Raw genomic sequence first — 7,166 nt, forward strand, 5'->3', positions numbered from 1 at the left:
GTGTAGTACCACACTGTACAAATACATCTATAAAAACTCTTGCATAATTGAAGTTGAGTGTCTCAAAGATGAGTAAAATATGGTTGCAAATCGCAAATTGCTCATAGAGCTCCAAATGATTCTTTTTTTGTTTTGTTTTTAGTGTTTACTTCTGTGAGAATAATTTTGATCTCTCGCTACACTCAGCTCTGCTCCGAGACAACAATACACTATGTGATCAAAAGTATCCGCACACCTGGCCGAAAATGACTTACAAGTTCGTGGCGCCCTCCATCGGTAATGTTGGAATTCAATACGGTGTTGGCCCACCCTTAGCCTTGATGAGAGCTTCCACTCTCGCAGGCATACGTTCAATCAGGTGCTGGAAGGCTTCTTGGGGAATGGAGCCCATTCTTTACAGAGTGCTGCACTGAGGAGAGGTATCGATGTCGATCGGTGAGACCTGGCACGAAGTTGGCGGTCCAAAATATCCCAAAGGTGTTCTATAGGATTCAGATCAGGACTCTGTGGAGGTCAGTCCTTTGCAGGGATGTTATTGTCGTGTAACCACTCCGCCACAGGCCGTGCATTGTGAACAGATGCTCGATCGTGTTGAAAGATGCAATCGCCATCCCCGAATTGCTATTCAACAGTATGAAGCAAGGAGGTGCTTAAAATATCAGTGTAGGCCTGTGCTGTGATAGTGCCACGCAAAACAACAAGGGGTGCGATGCGCCTCCATGGAAAACACGACCACACCACATCACCATCGCCTCAGAATTTTACTGTTGGCTCTACCCCACGCTGGCAGATAATGTTCACCGGAAATTCGCCATATCCACACCCTAGCATCGGATCGCCACATTGTGTACCGTGATTCGTCACTCCACACAATGTTTTCCACTGTTCAATCGTCCAATGTTTATGCTCCTTACACGAAGCGAGGGGTCGTTTGGCATTTACTGGCGTGATGTGTGGCTTATGGGCAGCCATTCGACAATGAAATGCAAGTTTTCTCGCATCCCGCCTGTCATAGTACGAGCAGTGGATACTGATGCAGTTTGGAATTCCTGTGTGATGGTCTGGATAGATGTCAGCCTCTTACACATTACGACCCTCTTCAACTGTCGGCAGTCTCTGTCAGTCAACAGACGAGGTCGGCTTGTACGCTTTTGTGCTGTACGTGTCCCTTCAAGTTTCTTTTTCACTATCACATCGGAAACAGTGGACCTAGGGATGTTTAGGAGTGTGGAAATCTTGCGTACAGATGTATGTATGACACAAGTGACACCCAATCACCTGACCACGTTCGAGGTCCGTGAGTTCCGCGGAGCGCCCCATTCTGCTCTCTCACGATGTCTAATGACTGCTGAGGTCGCTGATATGGGGTACCTGGCGGTAGGTGGCAGCACAACGCATCTAACATGAAAAACGTATGTTTTTTGGGGTGTCCGGATACTTTTGATCACATACTGTATATGCAAGACGCAACTCCCCACGATGAACGGTCTGACCGCATCCGGTCGGGGCACGGCCGGTCAAGCCACCACCACCTAGAGCCAGCCGCGCACTCCGACGCAACAATCCACAGTCAAGGTCCACAAAACAGTCCACAACGCTCCGCACTCCCCGCGAGGTGTTATGTGGAAATATCGATCTTGACGCGGGCTCCAGATACCCTCCACCACTAGAAAATAACCATGGGGGTAACAAAAGACTTACGTTGTACATTGTTTTGAAGCCAGAGTGGGCGGGGACTGGACTGCCACCATATTAAATAGCCCAAAACATTAACAGACTACTGTTCGCGATTGCCTCTTGTTTATTATTTCTGTCGCGTGTGTGCAACACCTGTTTTAAATACAGAAAGTTATTGTGCTTAGACGAATAACGTAGTGTAAGGAAGGCAATTTCAAACTTTTTTGTTCTGTTCTTGAATGCATATTTGCCCCAGTAATACTACACATTTGGCGTCGTTAATGTACCATGTTTCCGTTCGTATGTTTCGAATAACCAAGAAGTGAAGGATGTGATGTGAAAAGGATGGTTTCGTAATGCATTTTATTCCACTTTTACTATGCTTGTATCGATGGTAAATGAAGCTGTAATTCAGAAACCAATGTTTACTGGTACTAATTCTTGTTCGTCACATTTGCAGCTTTCAAATTGTAAGCACAAAATTTTTAATGTTCACGTGTGCAAAAAAAACTTACCTACGTGTTCTTTTGTTAGCCCATAAACTTGTGCAATGAGGAAAGAAGCAGGACATGATATTGCATTCTGTGCATGTCAACAAAGTGAATGATTATTGAAATAACAAAGAAACAGAACTACAGAGTAGAGTTCTTGCTTTATTAGATTGTTAGTGCATTAGTCTCACTGTAGTTTACACAGCTTCTCACTTTAAAGTCTTGTCTACATGTGGCATTCGGTGTATGACCAATATAGCAGTCTACAGGGTAAAAATAGGTATAATTTTTAAACATCCTCTAGTATTGTGGAATAATATAAATGAATCAAGGGAATGGTGTCAAACGCTCAAAACCCCGTAAAATGGATATTTCTCCTTAACACGTATGCGAGTAATTCCTTTTTAGTAACGACAGCCTAACCCATGTAAGATGAAGGCCTACCTTTCCAACAGTAGATTCTCTTTCCGGAATATTTCTCGCCAGTGACTGTCAGTTTTTCAGGAATAACCAAACACAGCACAATTGAAATTACGTCTAGTTTGATCATCTGCTTGGTTTTACTTTTGAATTTCATTTTGAGGTTTCTAAAGTCTATAAGCATGTACCATGCTTTGTGATATGTCAATAGTTAATTACTCAGTTAGTTTCATGTTCCATGTTCATTTGCACGTTAAACCTTAATGATGTGGATCGAGTCGTTATGTACTGACATCATTTATTAGTTTTTCGTTTTTTAATTAAAGAAAGACAGTTGTTAGTTAGTAATTCCTACCCATCACCATTTACACATTACATTAATAGATAATATTTTGCGGAACAGGAGGTGTCAAAAAGAAACGTTTTGAGTTTCATTTCAAATTTTACTTTGCTGTCTGTCAGGCATTATATATCATTCGTTAAGTGACTAGTGGTAAGTCCCTATGGGACCAAACTGCTGAGGTCATCGGTCCATAGGCTTACACATTGCTTAATCTAAATTAAATTAACTTACGCTAAGGATAACACACACACATCCATGCCCGAGGGAGGACTCGAACCTCCAATGGGGAAGCCGCCGAACTGTGGCAAGGGCTATCCCGAGAGGCTAATGCTTAAGTGGTCAAAACTTTTGGTTGCAGCATTGTGAACCCTGTTTGTGCTACAGACACTTTAATGTGGCGTAATGAATGTCATTTCTTTCTTCTGGTATTGTAATTATGTGCATCATTGTTCCTGTTGAAGTGCAGATGATTAATAATAACAAACGTCCTGAAGGAATAACTATACTGTGAAACGAACAGATTGCTACTCACACGCCGAGCAGCAGGCAGGCACGACGAAAAGAGAGCTCATTTAAGTTTTGAGCCAAAGCCCTCTTCAGAAATGAAGTAAGGAACACATATACATTTATACAGTACCATCATACACACAAAACTCACACACACACATGATCACTATTGCCGGCTGTTCTAGTCAGAATATATTTCAAAGTGGGAGGAAATGAGAGCGACGGATAATTATCAGCGGCAGGAATTTAGGGTACGGGATGCTGCCCCAACAATCAGAGCGCTTACGTAGCCCTGCGCTGTACGAGGGCGAGACCGTTGATACAGTGTGGATCTGTTGTCGAAGCGTTTGCGATTTCCAAGGCAATGAAAAACACAGGAAAGAGGAGAAAGAACGGACACTGAGTAAAGAATGGAAAATCAAAAGTCAAATGACAGAAATAAAACCACTACAATAAAAGTAATTAGTGCAACCGTAATGCATGTGTGCAAAAGAAAATGTGGCTTGAACGATTCCACTTAAGAGTGAAATGTGATTCCTTTAAAATTTACATTACGATCGAATCGATTAGTACATCCGTAAACAGAGCAAGCTGGCATTTTTGATGAAACAACTACGTCTCCACACAATCAAAACACCCGACACAATCTAAACTGGGCACGAACACGAGCATGGAGGTAACCTCCATGGATCTGAAAACTGGTCCGAGGTGTTGCGTATTCATACGTCAGTTAATAAAGTTTATATAGATGTTCCTCTGCATTCATTACTTATGGTAATCTTAAATACGGGCCAGTACTAAAATCCACCTACATAAGTAAAACACCATATGAACCCATTGTCTGTTGTAACCTAACAGGCAGCGTGCTGGCTTTCTAATGCAATCTTTACAAGATCAGCTCTCGCAATACAATTTTGTAAAAGCTTTAAATTTTAGATCATATTACATTTTAACATCTATTTTCACTTTCATTTATTAGCTTCATTTTACATCTGATGAGTATGAGTTGAATCACAAGAGTGGTGTTGAGAAACTATATTCATGCCTGATATAGCTCTTATTCTGAAGAATCTGAGAAATTATTTAACAATTTCTCGACCAGACTATTCTTCCCAAACGAGTCATTGATGACATTTCCACTTCCAACTGTCTCCATTGAGCCTGTTTTTATTTATTTTTTGTTTACATCATGCTTCAGTACATTTTTTGTAATACTATATTTATGTATTGTGTGTGTGTGTGTGTGTGTGTGTGTGTGTGTGTGTGTGTGTGTGTGTGTGTGTGGAGTGGAGTGTAAAGTAATGTTTGCTGCGTATGATGATGATGGTGATGATGATGATGATGATAATGATGATGATGATGATGATGAAGAGAGAAGGGAGAGAGAGAAACCCGGTGCCAGCACATAGCAAACTCCTCGCGAATAGCACTTAGGCGACCGCCAAGCTTAACGTCCCCAACAGACGGACGGACCATGATGAACAATGTCAAATGGTTCAAATGGCTCTGAGCACTATGGGACTTAACATCTGAGGTCATCAGTCCCCTAGAACTTAGAACTACTTAAACCTAACTAATCTCGGGACATCACACACATCCATGCCCGTGGCAGGATTCGAACCTGCGACCGTAGCAGTCGCGCGGTTCCGAACTGAAGCGCCTAGAACCGCACGGGCACCGCGGCCGGCTGAACAGTGTCACATGCCGTTACCTCATAAGGCAATGTGGAGAGGTTTGGTATTTTATCCATGAAACTGGCGCAAAGTCTGGTGATCAAGAACTTTACGCCACTAGCTCCTCCCCATGCTGGCAAATACTGGCAGTGAACATTTTTCTACCTCCAGGATTCGAACCGGCTTATCGCAAGGTCGAGCGCGTTAGCAACCTCAGCCACGGAGGCGGGTTCGTTGAGCCTGCTGTAAAGCTGTACGATTTCGACAACGAGAAAAATTGAACATCGCTTGTAACCTACGTAATGAGTCCAGGGCACTACGATTAAATGGAAGCTGGTCCTGCGTAAGCACTTATCATAGCTATTCAGCAACAGTTGTTTATGCAGTATAACAACAGATACTTTAAGGTTCTGATACGTTAAGTGCATCTTTTATAGACATGATTTTCCGATGGTTTAAATTAACAACCAGGAGGAACACAAAAACTGCAATGGGTTAGGCTGTTTAAGGCAAACGGGACGATTCAGTGCAGTTACACACGAGTGTTATCTGAATATGTGAAAACTGAGGAAAGCTGTAAGTGAGAAACAGTAGCAGTTCTGGCTACAACCACAGCAATTAACAATCAGAATTAGCTTCTGAATAAAAAAGTATCCACTGTGTTTTATCGTGCAGGCTTTTACAAGTTGCCCTGGAAAACCTTTTCAGCATGGTGCGAGCAAATAGTACTGTTCCAGACTCCATCAGTTTTAAGACAATTCTGCGACTTAACTGCTGTCTAACAGTATTTTCATCCCAGTCGGCATGTGATGCAGTTTTCACGTTTCTTAGTTCCGCAACTTAAAAATCTGGGTTGTTTTTGAAGAACGAAGATGTGGTGTCACTGCCAGACACCACACTTGCTAGGTGGTAGCTTAAATCGGCCGCGGTCCATTAGTACATGTCGGACCCGCGTGTCGCCACTGTGTGATCGCAGACCGAGCGCCACCACACGGCAGGTCTCGAGAGACGTACGAGAACTCGCCCCAGTTGTACGACGACGTTGCTAGCGACTACACTGACGAAGCCTTTGCTCTCATTTGCCGAGAGACAGTTAGAATAGCCTTCAGCTAAGTTAATGGCTACGACTTAGCCAGGTGCCAATTGTATCAGTGCATGTATCTTACGAGTCTCATTTGTATAGTCAAGAGAAATGTATCACAAGGAGTGATTAAAAGTTAAGTATATTCCAAAGCTACGTATTTTCTTTATAGCAGTCATAACGTATCCTGTTCCAGACTTGACGCCAGTCGGCGTGTGTGTACGCGTGCCTTTCGGCTTCCTTCTCAGTGTGGCGTAGCTCGCTTGTTACGCCACAACAGATTGACGACGAGGATTACAGGATCGTGTTCTTTCTACTTGCTTTGCTCTGAATTATTTGTGTCATGGCTTCGCCACATTCTCCAGATGTACTGTCCGAATTTTATCGCTTGCAGAATCAGCAGACGCAGGCGTTATTGGATGCCCTTGGACAGCTCGTCCAGGGTCAACGTGCGCTGCACCCCGATGCGGCCGCTGCCGCTTCATCCTTACCGCAGCCACAACCAGCAGTTGCACCTCCGTTTCGTAGCTTTGACGCAGCCCACGAGTCGTGGACTGAATGGTCCCGACAATTCGGATTCCATCTAGCCGCCTACAGAATTCAAGGTAATGAGCGGCAGCTGTTTTTGCTTTCTTGTGTCGGTGTGTCCACCTACCGTGTGATAGTGAAATTGTTTCCCCGACGCAACTCTGTCCTACGAAGAAATTTTGTCTGCTTTAGATGCCTATTTCAAAGAAACAGTTAATGTAGTTGCCAAAAGGTATACGTTCTTTCGTACCAAACGTACGGCCGGTCAGACTAATAGGGAGTGGGTTGCAACATTGCAAGGACTTACTAGGGATTGTGATTTTGCATGTGACTGTGGCCTCCCTTATTCAGATACTATGGTGCATGATGCAATAGCACAGAACGTTTCTGATGTTCGCATACGGGAACAGATTTTGAAACTAGTTAATCCCTCCCTTCAACAAGTG

The sequence above is a fragment of the Schistocerca nitens genome, chromosome 8 (assembly GCF_023898315.1).
Source record: "Schistocerca nitens isolate TAMUIC-IGC-003100 chromosome 8, iqSchNite1.1, whole genome shotgun sequence".
Classification (NCBI taxonomy): Eukaryota; Metazoa; Arthropoda; class Insecta; order Orthoptera; family Acrididae; genus Schistocerca; species Schistocerca nitens.